The 14,539-nt window shown below is 34.0% G+C and overlaps 1 protein-coding gene across 7 annotated transcripts in view; it reads left to right on the plus strand.

The window, feature by feature from the left end:
- GALNT13 (polypeptide N-acetylgalactosaminyltransferase 13) overlaps window positions 1-14,539 on the plus strand; it is a 560,582-nt gene that overhangs the window by 138,971 nt on the left and 407,072 nt on the right. The window lies entirely within an intron of this gene.

Consider the following 14,539-nt stretch of genomic DNA (forward strand, 5'->3'; position numbering starts at 1 on the left):
GAGCCATTGCTTCTTGAATAAAGTCCAAACTCCGGAGCCTCTAGACTTTGCCTTCATGAGGGCAGGCACCTTGTGTGTCTTCTTTGTGGCTAATATTGTCAGTGCCTGCTGTTGTGCCTGTCTTTTGGTAGGCACTCAGGAAATATTTGTCATAGGAAGAATAAATGTCATAGCAAGGCATGCATTATCTGACCTCGGTCTACTTTCCCGAGGTTATCTCCCATAACTTATCTCCACATATTCTATGTGTTAACCCAGTGAGCTTATTCTTTCTGTTCCCTGCACATACCCCCACTTTCTCCATGCATTTTAAGTGCTTTTTCTCCTTAACATGGCGTGTCATCATATCTGCTTCTCGTTCTAAGAACCAACAGCTCAAGTGTAGTCTGTTCCTACGGTTTCTCTAATCTTCCCATTTAGATTTTTTTCTTTTTGTCTTCTTAAAACTACCTCAGCATTTTGTTTGCATTTCTTTTACTAAATATTTTTCTCTATTCTTTCAAATCATGGTTACTGGATATATCTTTTCTCGCCTCCTTGAGGTGCCTGAGTCTAAGAGGTTGGAGTGTGTCTTAACTCCTCTTGCTTCAGTGGTACCCAGCATAGTCCCTTCAGTGTGCTGATGCTCAATGATTGTTGAATGAATGGACACATGGCTTCCTTGTCCACACTTCACTACAGAATTGATTATCTTTTAGTTTGTCACTTTTTTCCTGGATATCTTAAAAACGTCCCACAGTTCATGTGATTCATTAGGAATTCAACAGAATTTGGCTCTTAAAGTTATCTGAAGAATAACTTTTGATTTGAGATACATAACAGGATTGAACATTGAACTGGGCAGAAGAATCTTGACTTCTATGATTGCCTTCTCTACAAACTGGTTAAATAAACTGGTATCAGAAACAATGATTCAAAATAACTAACATCACGTGAAAAAACACCTAATATGGTGTATGGTAATAATAGGTGCTCAATAAATGCCCCCACTTTTTTATCATTTTCTATTTTTCTTTCCCTTCACTTTCCTTATTCTCCTTTCCTTTCCTTTTCTGTCATCCCATTTGAAAATAGTAATTTTCTTAAATAAATTTTAATCCTTTTAAACTTTTAACTCTTTGAAAACTTCTATGACCTGGATTTTATATCAATTCATCTTTTTTTCTTTTAGAGCCTTAAAATTTGTCCAGTTTTTGCATATGGGAAATCAATTTGTTTTATGTTGACTATATAAAGCAGAAGACTAGTGAAACAATACTGCTTTAAGTTCCTAGGATGAAGTATATGAATACAACTAATTTAAAAAACATTATTGGTTGGCAATACCTAGATATGCTTCTGGCATCTACTTCCTAAGTCTCCTTCAGAATGAATTGCTTAAATAGAGAGGCCAGATGTAGACTCACACATGTATGGTCAATTGATTTTCAAAAAAGGTGAAAAGGCAATTCAAAAAATTACATTAGAACAATTGAACATCCATATGCTGAATAAATGAACATTGATCCATATTTTGCACCATATATAAAAATTAACTAAAAAATGGGTCATAGGCCTATATCTAAAACCTAAAACTATAAAACTTTCAGAAGAAAATGTTGTAGAAAGTTTTTGTGACCTTGTGTTAGGCAAAAGGATTTCCTAAATAAAACTCCAAAGCATAGCCCATAAAATGAAAATACTGATAAATTGACCTTCATCAAAATAAAAAAATCTATTCAAAGACACTGTTGAGAAAATGAAAATACAATCAACCTACTTGTAAGTTATCATATACCTGATAAGGTTCTTTTACCCAGATTATATAAAGAGTTCTCAAAACCCAATAATGAAAAAATCCAAACACCCAATTATTAAAAGGTCAAAATATTTGAATAGGTATTCAGCAAAAAGATATACACCAAGTAAGCACATGAAAACATGCTCAGCATCTTTAGTCTTTAGGGGAATGCAAATTAAAACCACACTGTGATACCATCTTATGCCTACTGGAATGGTTAGCAACAACAAAATTGATAATACCATGGAGAGCAAATTGGACTTTTAAATCCATACATTGCTAGTGGGAATGCAATATAGTATGATCACTTAGGAAGACTGTTTGGCTGTTTCTTAGGAGGTAAAGTCACAGTTACTGTGCAACCCAGCAATTCCATTGCTAGGTATTTACCCAAGGGAAGTAAAAACTTAGGTTTACCCAAACACCTGTATGCAAATACTTAGAGCAACTCTGTTCCTAGTCACTTGCAGACAACCCAAGTGTCCTTCAACTAGTGACTGGATAAACAAACTGTGGTACATCCATTTAATGCTATACTTCTCGGCAATTGAACTAACTACTGATAAATGCAACAACTTGAATAAATTTCACATTCATTATGCTAAGTGGAAAACTGGACTCAAGAGGCTATAAACTGTATGATTCTTTTTATATGACATTCTGGAAAAAAAAGATGTTTATAGAGACAGAAAACGGATCTAGAGTTGCCAAGGGAAGGGGACAGAGGGTGAAATTTTCTACAGAAGGGCACAAGAGAGTCTTGTGGGGATAGAACTGTTTTATGTCTTGATTGTGATAGTAGTTACACAACTGTGTGTGTTTTCCAGAACTGATAGAACTATACGCCAAAAAGGGTGAATTTGGGGGTAGTGGAACTGCTATTTTATAACTCACTTTTGGTGGTGATTATATGGCTGTAACTCTTAGAACTGTACGTAAAAAAAAGGTAGGTTTTTCTGAAGGTAAATTATGCTTTAATTTAGAAAATTAATTATTTCATAATCATTCGGAGAAAGTTCACTTCTAGTTACCTTGGAACCAAAATTACATAAGTCAGTGCTAAGTAAACTCTGGTTTAAATAGAAGATTGGAGGGTAAGGACCGGTGTTGCCACAGCTGATGCGATTTCTGGGTCCTATTATGGGTATTTCTACCTCTACTAAGATATCTGGGAGGTTAAGAGTTATTGGGTGTGGGGTCGGTGTTTCTGGTTTGATGCAAAGAGTGAGTAGGCAAAGGAACTCTGGCTGGAGGACCCTGTGGGAGGTACATTGGCCTTGGCCAATTAAAATGACACTCATAAACTTTGTGGGTTCCTTAGTGAAGAAACAGTCAAGTCTTTTGTGGCTTCTTTCTTTATACTCATGGATTCAGGAAGAGAAATATTGTTCTTTCCTATCCTCAGAGAAAAGTACGTGTGAATAAATATGAAGAAGAAAGAAAAAGTATTTTTTTAAGAGAAAAGATCTCTTATATCATCATATTGCCTCATAGGATGACTCACTCAATGATGGTGCTTAATTCAAATTGTTTTTATTTGAAACCTAGAGAATTTAGCTATTGTGAAAAACATTTAAAGTGACTTTACAATTAAGCAAAATTGAGGCATGGCAAAAAGCCTAAATAATTTGCCGGTGGTTGCATAGCTAGTTAGTTGCCAGGTCAGCCCTTTAACATAGGATGCTTCGTGAGTAATTCTCAGCCTTATGAGTTTACCCACATCAGGTTTATATTCTTCTCACCTCCCCCAACTACAGGACTTAAATCCTTGGACAAATTACTTAACTTTTTGTACCACAGTTTCTCAAAGTAATTGTAATGATAGCACTTATCCCATAGGATCATTGTGAAATAATACATGTAAATAACAGTGTTTGACACATAATAAGTGTTCAATAAACTTAGCTTGTTTTTATTTAAAACAAGTTCTCTTTCTATAGGGCTATCTTGCCTCCCTGCCTGAGACAAGTATCATTTCTAACATTGAGTTCTTTTTGTGTTAAGGTATTTAGATCCTGTGTCAAACAGTAGAGTGGATGTTTTTAGATATTAGAGTATTCGTAAAGGAGTTTAGATAATTTGCAGTTTTATGACTTCGATCTTAAAGAAATAGGGTTTAAAGAAACTTGTAGTTTGAATTTGGGCTAACAATGGATGAAAGGCCAGTGTTGAGAGTCACTTTTGAGGTAAATGCTCTTTTTTGGTTTCTTTTTCTGACTTTCCTTTTCTTATAAAATCAAAGAGTATATCTGTTCTACTATGTTTTGGGTGATGATAAACATTTAACAGAATGGGTAGATTTTCCTATTAGTGTACCTACAGGTAAAGCACTGGGTTCTTGACACTTCTCTTTCTCCTTTTACCACCTTCTTGCATGAGGAATTGATTATTTCCCTTTATTTTATAATCACAGTAGTTTTCTTCTTTGCTTTTACTCTCTTCATATGAATACAATGCATTGTTTTTGCATGAAACTTCTCTTTTACGTTCACTTTTAATATTTTATCATTTGAATATCTATTATACTGATGGGAGGTTTTCTATGTATGATTGTTTCCTTTTTATAGTGCAGGTTCAGTGTCTGTAAATGTAATATATGTATATAAAAGTTTCAGGTGTACAGCATAGCATTATAATTTGACATCTGTATACACTACAAAGTGATCAGCACAAATCTAGTTACCATCCATCACCATACAGCTGACCTCCTTCCCCATTTCACCCACCGTCCAACCCCTTTCCCCTTTGGAAACCACAAATCTATTCTCTGTATCTATGAGTTTGTTTGTTTTTTTTTTCTTTTTTAGATTCCACATATGAATGAAATCATATGGTACTTGTCTTTCTCTGTCTGACGTATTTGACTTAGTATAATATCTTCAGGATCTGTCCAGGTTGTTGCAAGTGGCAGGATGTCATTCTCTTTTTTTAATGGCTGAGTAGCATATATATAAATATACCACACTTTCTGTATCCATTCATCTGTCCATGGACACTTAGGTTGCTTCCATATCTTGATTATTATAAATAATGCTGCAATGAATATTGAACATAAAGGTGCATATATCTTTTTGAATTAGTGTTTTCATGTTCTTTATATAAATACTCAGAAGTGGAATAGCTGGATCATACAGTATTTCTAGTCCTAGTTTTTTGAAGACTCTCCATACTGTTTTCAATAGTGGCTGCACCATTTTACAGCCCCCATCAACCGTGCATGAGGGTTTTCTTTTCTCCACATCCTCTAATATTTGTTATTTCTTATCTTTTTGATAATAGCCATTCTAACAGTTGTGAGGTGATATGTAATTGAGGTTTGATTTGCATTTCCTTAATAAGTAGTGATGTTAAATCTTTTCATATGCCTGTTGGCCATCTGTATGTCTTCTTTGGAAAAATGCATATTCAGATCCTCTGACCATTTTTTAATTGTTCATTTGTTGTTGTTGTTGAATTCTATGGGTTCATCCACATTTTTGTTATTAACCTTTATCTGATATGAATTGCCAATATCTTCTCCCATTCAGTAGGTTGCCTTTTCATTTTGATGGTAATTTCCTTCTCTGTGCAGAAGCTTTTGCTTTGATGTAGTCCCATTTGTTTATTTTTGCTTTTGTTTCCCTTGCCTTTGGATTCAGATCCACAAAATCATTGCTAAGTCTAATGTCAATAAAGTTACTGTCTGTGTTTTCTTCTAGGAATTTTATGGTTTCAGGTTTTACATTCAAATCTTTAATCCATTTTGAGTTAATTTTTGTGTATGGTATAAGATAGTGGTCTAGTTTTATTCTTTTGTATGTGGCTGTTCAGTTTTCTCAGCACCGTTTATTGAAGAGACTATCCTTTCTCCATTGTATGTTCTTTGCTCCTTTGTTGTAAATTTATTGTCCATATATGTGTGGGTTTATTTCTGAGCTCTTAGTTCTGTTCCATTGATTTGTGTGTCTGTTTTTGTGCCAGTACCATACTGTTTTGATTATGGTAGCTTTGTAGTATAGCTTGAAATTATGGAGCATGATACATTCAGCTTTGTTCTTTCTCAAGATTGTTTTGACTATTCAACATCTTTTTCTTGGTTTTCTTTTTGGTGCCCCCCCCACACTGTGAATGTTTTCCATGCTACTTTTTTCTTAATTTTTTTCCAGAATGCTTTCTGAACAATTGTGTTGTGAATTTCAAATAATATACTTTTATTTTCATGCTCTGAAGCAACATTCTCTGTCTCTGCTACTATCCATATGAGAAACAAAGATGGAAAAGTGATAAAAGAAACAGAAACTCAACTATCAAAGTTGCTGCCAGTTGATTACTTATTCTAGTATTTAAGAGATTTATTCATGAAATATTTTTCATTTCACTTAAAAACCCATGATAAATAGGGAAAAAACTCTTAATATTCATTTAAAAAAATTAAGGTATAAATCATGTGTGCAAGCATATGTACAATTCCTCAAAATTATATTTGTGTACAAATATTCACAAGAATAATTTCCCCATTCTGTACTGACTCCCTTCTTGGCCTTATTCTTCCATTTATAACATCCCTAAGTGCCTTATTTCCATTTATAACATCCCTTGAGGAATGTATGCTGGTAGCCAACAGAGCAACTTCTGTGTAGCAGGAAAAAAGCAATCAGGCTGATCAAGTTGACAATAAAAATATTGGTAGAAGTTTCTTTACAGGAAGCTTTATGAAGTGAAAACTGTATCCATAATAAAATATCTAAGCAATTAGAAATTACGAGAACACCTTCAAATGGTCTTTAAATGCTCTGTATAATTTCAGTGGGCTGTATGACATGTTCAGTGTCTAATTATATTGCTAAAATGTGATGTGGGACAAATTTTGTTAAAAGTAAAAGAATTCCTTTTTAACCCTTTGCATATGTATGCCAAATTACTCTCCTCAGGCAAAGTTAAGTGGAGGTTTGATCAAGGATCTAGACTTTCTGGGTCACTAAATCCCACATAAGTATTTCTCTACTCATATGATTTCCCTTATAAGTAGGAATTTTTGCCATACAGTATTTTACTTTGCTACTTATGTAGATACAGCTATCACTCTGAAGCAGCAGTTCTCCCTATGAGAAGGCAAGATACTATCTTTGATAGGTTTATCCACAGCAGGAATCCTTCTTCTTGAGCCACATTTTCTAGCCTGTAACCTGTAGATCTTCTTTTTTTCTTTTTGTTTCAACCAGTATTGTTCAGGAAATACAGACTGAAATAAATACAATGCCTTTTTTATGGGACTGTGATCAGTCCATTAGTCATCTAGTATTTATAATCTCACCACAGCATTCACAGCAATTCAAACATATCCCTTCCTCTGCAACCTGTACAGAGTTTCAGAAACAAAACAAATGTATAATCATTAAAAAAGGGATAAGCACATAATTACAAGATTGCATTGAGTTTCAGCTATAAGAATGGGAGTGACTATTTAGTAGAAGTATCCTAGGTACAATTTTAGGGAAGAAAGCTCTATGGATAGGAAGAAGGATGCTGTTCTATGGAATTAAAACAGTCTGAGTAGAGTAGAGGAGGTTCACTTTTAAAAATAAGCAGCTAACTACAAAGACAGCACAAAGGCAAGTTAGTGTCTGTATTCATAAACATATGCTTGTTAAATTTCCAGTTTCAGCCTCATTCTCATTAAGAATATTACATTTCAAATAGGCTTTTAGAGGCTTGTGACCTAACCAGAACAAAGGCAATAGGATATGATCTAATGGTCATTCTCCAACTTTAATGCATAATATATCTGTCTACTGGATCAAGCATTGGCTCTTCCGTCAGGCAAAGAGATTAACTGAAATCTAAATTTTATTGTTAAATAAACCAATAAGAAGTTTTATCTTTGTAGTTATAATTCTGTGATAGGCTTTTCTTCATGACAGAATTACTGATCCCCCATAAAGGCAAAAGCTTAGGTAAGAAAAATGTGTTAAGCTGATTTTATCCCTATTTCTTAGAACTGTGCATCTTTTTATATTGTCAAGTTGAAAAGAAAAAGAAAACCAATGAGTTATTTTTCTGGATAAAATAATTGGAAAACATGTTGGCTAAAGTCAGTACAACTCTTGAGTTTTTCTCCGAAAATGCTCTCCAATTTGAAAATAAATAAATAAATTCCTGAGTTGATGATACATTTTATTTGCCTATAATAATTTAAGTGTTACTGGAGAGTTAGGTTTATCTTATTCATCATAGAAATATCTTAGTAGCATCCTTACATTTTTAATCTAAGGCAAAATATTGATCAGCCTATCCTAGGATGTAGTTAATACGTTAGCTGATCAATTTAACTGTTCTGATAGCTTCAGATTCATAGATCAAGTGCTTTTTATAGTACTTAGAAAATCTTGAGTTCTTGATTCTTGTGCTTGAATTAATTTTCAGTCTTCTTGCTGTACTTCAAGTTATTATTGGTAGAGCCATCATTAAATAAATGGGAATTTGAAATCAAACCCATAGCTGATACTGAAGAATTGCTCAAATGTTAGTTAAGCTCTTAAATATGCCTTTGCTTAAAGCACCATGACCCAGGATCCCTGAATTTGTTACAAACACTAATAAAATTTTCATGGTACTCTAGGGGTGATAAAGAGTGTTAGAACAATAAAAATGTTAGCATGTTTATGTGACATTTTGAAAACAGTCAATTACCTACATGTAGTAAAACTAAAACATTAGAAAAATTAATTCATTTTAGTCTTTGGTTGAGTTTTCATTCTTTTGTCTGGGCTTTTATATAGGCTTCTTTTATCTGACTACTTACAACTGAAGAAAACTTTAAGAAAAAAGCAAGAAGGAAACTTACTTCTTCTTTTTCTCAATTTTGAAACAATTAATACGTTGACAAGTTGCAAAAAGATATACAGGGAGGTCTGTGTGCTTTCTTATTCTTTTCTTTTTCTCCTTTTTATTCATTAAACATTTATGCAGTACCGACTTTAAGTGCTGGGAAAACTAAGGTGAATGCAATAGACATAGCCCTGGAAAATTTCTTAATCGATTATGGGATAGAGACACGTTAAGAGATAACCCCAATCAAATATATTAAGTGCCATGGTGGTACAAAGAGAAGTAGAACCACATAATCCAGCTTTGGAGCTGAGATGGGAGTGGAGAGCAAATATAAAGGGGAGTAATGACAAGATAAATCTTTCTGTTTTGGTATGTTTGAAATATATATACAGAAATATTTGAGTAGGATTTACTCAGAAATTAGAAATTCCTTTTTTGTGAAAAAATTGTATTATGATTTTAATACATTTAGATATTCAATATCATTAACCTACAGAATATGTTTATTAGAAAAAAACTTTGAGTACCTAACAATTTTGGAGGCATTCAATACATATTTTTTTGCATGTATTAATTCATCAATTCATTCAACAAATTTTTATTGAACACTTGCTTAGTGCCAGTCACTGCACTTGAGTCACAGGAGGCCATAAATAATAAATGGAATATATAAATGTTATAGAAAGTTATGACAATAATTCTTGTGAAACAAAGAAAATAGAAAAGAATGGGGGATAGGATGTTGGGGATGAGGTACATCTTAGAAATATTAAGTAGGAGGTCTTAGTAGACCCCTTGAAAAGGTGACATTTAAGAAAATACATAAAGTTTATCTTGTGGATCTTTGGAAGTTGAGCATTCCAGGCAGTGAGCATAGCTAGTATAAAGGTGGCAATCATGCCTGCTGCATTTGTGGGGCAACAAGGAGGCCAGTTTGGCTAGAGGAGAGAGAACGTGTTGAAAATTAGTAGGCAGTGAGTTTTGAGAGGTAATGGGAAAAAGATCACTTAGGGCCTTTTAAGCAGGTGTAGACTTTGGGTTTTACTTTGAGTGAAACGAGGAACCATTGTAGAGTTTTGAGGAAAAGTGTGACATAGTCTGTCTTCCTTTTAAAGGGATTGTTCTGGCCACTGTGTTAAGAAGAGATATTAAGAGAGGCAATTGGAAGGATATTATAGTAACCTAAGTGAGAGGAGAAAGTAGTTCAGATGAGGGTGGAGCAGTGGAGAAAGTGATGAGTAGTCAGATTTTATATTTTGAAGTCAGAACCAATAGTTTTTGCTGATGGATAGGATTTGAGGTACAAGACAGAGATAGGAATCCAGGTTGACTCCAAGATTTTGAGACTGAGCAACTAGAAGATGGAGTTAACATAAACTGAATGAAAGAAAATGTCCCCTTTTACCTAACCTGCTGATATTAATATTCAGTGGTAGAATTCAGGTAGATTTTGTTAAAGAATATGGACAGAATATTTTGAGAAAAATGGAGGGAAGATAAAGAAAAATTAGGGAAAATAGCCGTCTTTTGTATTTAAATTGCTTTTAGTTACTTTGACCCTTCCTTTCCCTTGAATGGTCTTTAGGATGTTAACCATGGCTGCAAGGAGAGTGATAAAATTTAAGTGATAATAATTTATAATGTAAATGATCAGAAATAACATGGGCTTCATTTCGTGTTTAAGGTGTTGCTTCTGGTATCCATATATAAATATTTAATCCCTACCAAACTATATATGCACCATTACGTTAAGCTACTCTGTAGAAATCTTTTGAGAAAACATATGATGCTTCCTTTTTTTTTTTTTTTTGATGTGGACAATTTTTAAATTTATTTATTTATTTACTTATGGCTGTGTTGGGTCTTCATTTCTGTGCGAGGGCTTTCTCTAGTTGTGGCAAGCGGGGACCACTCTTCATCGCGGTGCACGGGCCTCTCACTATCGCGGCATCTCTTGCTGCAGAGCACAGGCTCCAGACGCACAGGTTCAGTAATTGTGGCTCACGGGCCCAGTTGCTCCGCGGCATGTGGGATCCTCCCAGACCAGGGCCCGAACCCGTGTCCCCTGCATTGGCAGGCAGATTCTCAACCACTGCGCCACCAGGGAAGCCCATGATGCTTTCTTAACACAATTAGTTTCATCTGTGAAACAGTCCATGTAGATATTTCAAAATGATTAATGTTACATACTATTTCACTGCTTCTACTAATAATTGCATTTTTTGTAATATACAGTTTTCAGAATATTTTCAGCATTTAAGTACATTCCATTTTTTTGTAGGTTTTTTTGTTTTTTGTTTTCCATTAGTATTATGTACCAGACAAGATCCCTGCAAGAAAGATACAACACTCTCAAAAAAGAGTGACTGCGGAAAAGCTTAATAAAGGGAATATTTACAAAAGTGTGGGCAGGGTTAAAGGAAACCAACAAGCGACAGTGAAGCTTGGGCAGTAGTCTCACAGACTAAGGTTGCTGTTACATCCCCTAAGCAAGGGAAAGAAACAGTTTTGCAGGTTCCTGAAGATAGAGTTGTAGCTTTAAGTACAGTTGTGTCTGTTCAAAAGGACCACTCAAAAGAAATAGTAAACTTCAGTAGAGGAACAAAGGAAGCTTGACCTAACTTATCTCACACGTGGTGATCCTACTTGCATATCTCATTGGATAAAACACAAGAGAATACCTTAGGAAAAGGGAGCCAATTCATTCAGTCCATAAATGTCAGCATCCAGAGGGACACAGCAAACTGTAGAGAGCCAGAGACCAGATTTGGAGGAGCAGAGAAATCCAGCCAATGTGAAATTATATTTTGTATGGGAGGAATTGATTTATATTGAGATCCACAAAGACATCAAATGTTATGACCCCTCATTATACTCCCCAGTAAATACATTTTGCAAATAATTTTACTTTTTTAGTTTATACATATTTTTGAATTTTTTTAGAAGATATTTTCAAACATAGAAAAGTTGCAAAAATGAGTATTATGAAGAATATCTGTATATCCTTTAACCAGATTTATTCTTTGTAAACATTTTACTGCTTTTGCCTTACCATATGCTCTTTACCTCTTTCTCTAATATATTTTATGTTATACTATTCTGTTCTAAGAACATGGCCAGCCAGTAGGACCTGGGTCCTTGACTAACAATTTCCTCAGAGACTGCAATGCGCTGGCATCCACCAAGTCTGGTGTGGGCAGCTTTCCCCCATGAGGCCCGAAAGATCACACACCCAAACACCGGACTTTGGCCAGGAGCCAGACTCTTCAATACTTTGTCATAAATTATAATTTCATGAATATTATTTTTCTACCTGTGATTCCACCTTTGTTTTAGTCTTAATTCTAAAAGAAAACAGATGGAATGCTCACCATCAGTGCCTTTGCAAGTTTTTCCAGTCCTCTCTTGGTTAGATGAAGCTCATCCTCAAGTAGACTCCTCAGGAAGTGTACACGTGTACAGTATTCCCTGAGTCCTTCACATTTAAATCTGTTTTTCTATAGCCTTGATACTTAAAAAAAAGGTTTTGACTAAACATAATGCCTTTGGCTCACGCTTTTATTCTTTAACTTTCTCAAAAATACCACTCTACTTGTGCCTTGCTTTGTATTTGTTTTTGAGAAGTCTATTAACATTCTAATTCTCTTGAATTTGCATCCCTTTGTTTGAAGGTTCTGAGGACTTTGTCTTTAAACTTTAATAGCTTTGCTAGATATGTGCCAGAGTTTACTGTTCTGTTCGGAGTAAATTCAATATGTGGAGTCAGGTATTCTTTTGTTTTCAGAATGTTTTTTGATTATCATTGTAAATATTGAAATATTAATTTTTATTCTTTTGATTTTCCTTTTTATAGACTATAATTATACATGCCTTAGACTATTGGTTTTTTAAAAATTTTATTTATTTATTTTATAGAGCACGTTCTTATTAGTTACCTATTTTATACATATTAGTGTCTATATGTCAACCCTTATCACCCAATTCATCCCTCCCCCACCCCCGCCTTGGACTATTTTTGATTGTCTTCCAATTCAAACACTTTCTCTCTGGCCCTTTTTACTTTTTTTAAATATAATTTTTTATTCTCCTGGGGATTTTACTTCTTTTATACAATGGCCTTTATTAAATTTTCATTTGAACCTCTTTTCCCTTGGGAATCTTTTCCTTTAGTCTTTATTTCTGATATGTTACTCTTTTTCTTTTATTTCTTTTGTGAGTTCATTCAGTTCTCTTTTCTTCTAATTTGTCCATTTCTGGTATTAGTTTTTGTATTTATAATTCAAGGTGTTTTTTTCATGGCCCCAAATACATGTTTTAGGATGTTTAATTCAACTTGGAATGTTTTTGTTATTTCTTTTAGCTTCATGTTTGTTTCTTAGGAGATAGTTTTCATCAGTAGAATTGCTTTAGTCACAATTAAAAAATTTTAAGTCATTTTATATTGACATGATCTGCTTTTTTCTATTGTTTATTCTATGAATAGCATTCCTAATTCAAAAGTACAGTTTGTCATTTTTGCTCTTTTCTGTTCAGTTTTTAAAAGAATGTTGTTGTTGATTGGTGTTGGAGAGTTGAAGAGTTGGTGTTTTGTCACCTTTTTCTGCAAGAAGCATTAATTTTGCCCTGTTATTTTCTCATATTCCTTCATGCCTCATTCCAGCCTCTTTATATTTCTTTCTCTTCAGGAAGCAATGCTTCTTCCAGGCTGCCACTGCTGATCCTGTATACTACCAAGCCCCTTCTCTATAGCTAGTGTTATAATCAACCACATTTTACCTGTATTTATTATTTTGGAATATAATGCTGCAGTTCGTTTTTTTGGGGAATGATTTGGTCTGTGTTTCATCTATGTACTCTGCTTCCTTCACATATTTTCTTGGACTCTCTTATGCCTTTTCTCTCTTCCTCTCCATACCTGCAGGCTTAACATCAGGTGGAAACTCTGCTGGAATTTTCTTTTCTCTGTTTTTAAAGATTGTTGTATTCTCTGTCTCTTCATGATGTTGAAGTCATGGGTTATTTTTGGATTTATTTGCCATTATTGTCATTTTTATGATTTATTTGGAAGGGTGTGTGGGGGAGATTCAGTGTCAGTTGGCCATCATTGTTCTCCAAGCCCAACAATATTCATTTATCTTTATTTTAAACAATATCAACAACAGCAGCAAACTTCAAAAACTTTAGTTATTTTGTTTAAATAATCACAAAGTTTTACTGTTAAAAATGCTGATTATGAAATGAGAGATCTGGTTTCAAAAGCAAGGGATTTTTTGCAGAAATATATATTCTATAATAGAACAATATATAAAGTTTCTTATTAGCATAAGACAAGTAACAAGAGACATACTTTTTTAGAATTTTGATACTCTAATGACATTAAAATATTTGTGACACAAAGCTAATCTGCTGCTTAGTAGTGATATAATTAATCATGAATAACATTAAGAAAAATGTTTAGTAACCAGCACGTATTTACAAGTTTCTGAGAAAATGTTAAGTATTCTAATTTATCTCTGATTTTTTTCTAAAACAGTTGGCATACTTACTGTTTTGACTAAATTGACAGGGCAATTTAGTAATTCTGCCAGTTTGATAGACATTTTAATGTAATTAGCCACTTCTTTGAATAACATCATTATAACTTAGAGTATTTAGAAGTCAGTGAGATCTAACTTTAATGACTGTCAAAAACTGAACATGAGTTTAGGTGGGATGTTCCTACCTTGAAAAAATGAGATAAATTTTCAGATAAATTTCCACTATTTGGTAGAATGAAGTTGATGGTAGCATGCCATTGTTGTCACTGAGAGAATTTTGGGGAAAAAATGACAGATATATTACAGATTCCTATTTTTAAAGGATGGCAGAAATCTGTGAAAACAAAGAGTAGTTGAATTAAAGTTTCAGATAAGGAAGAGCCTTTCTCAGGTGTCCTGAAATTATGTCATT

The sequence above is a fragment of the Balaenoptera physalus genome (genome assembly GCF_965194825.1).
Source record: "Balaenoptera physalus genome assembly, chromosome: 6".
Taxonomy (NCBI): domain Eukaryota; kingdom Metazoa; phylum Chordata; class Mammalia; order Artiodactyla; family Balaenopteridae; genus Balaenoptera; species Balaenoptera physalus.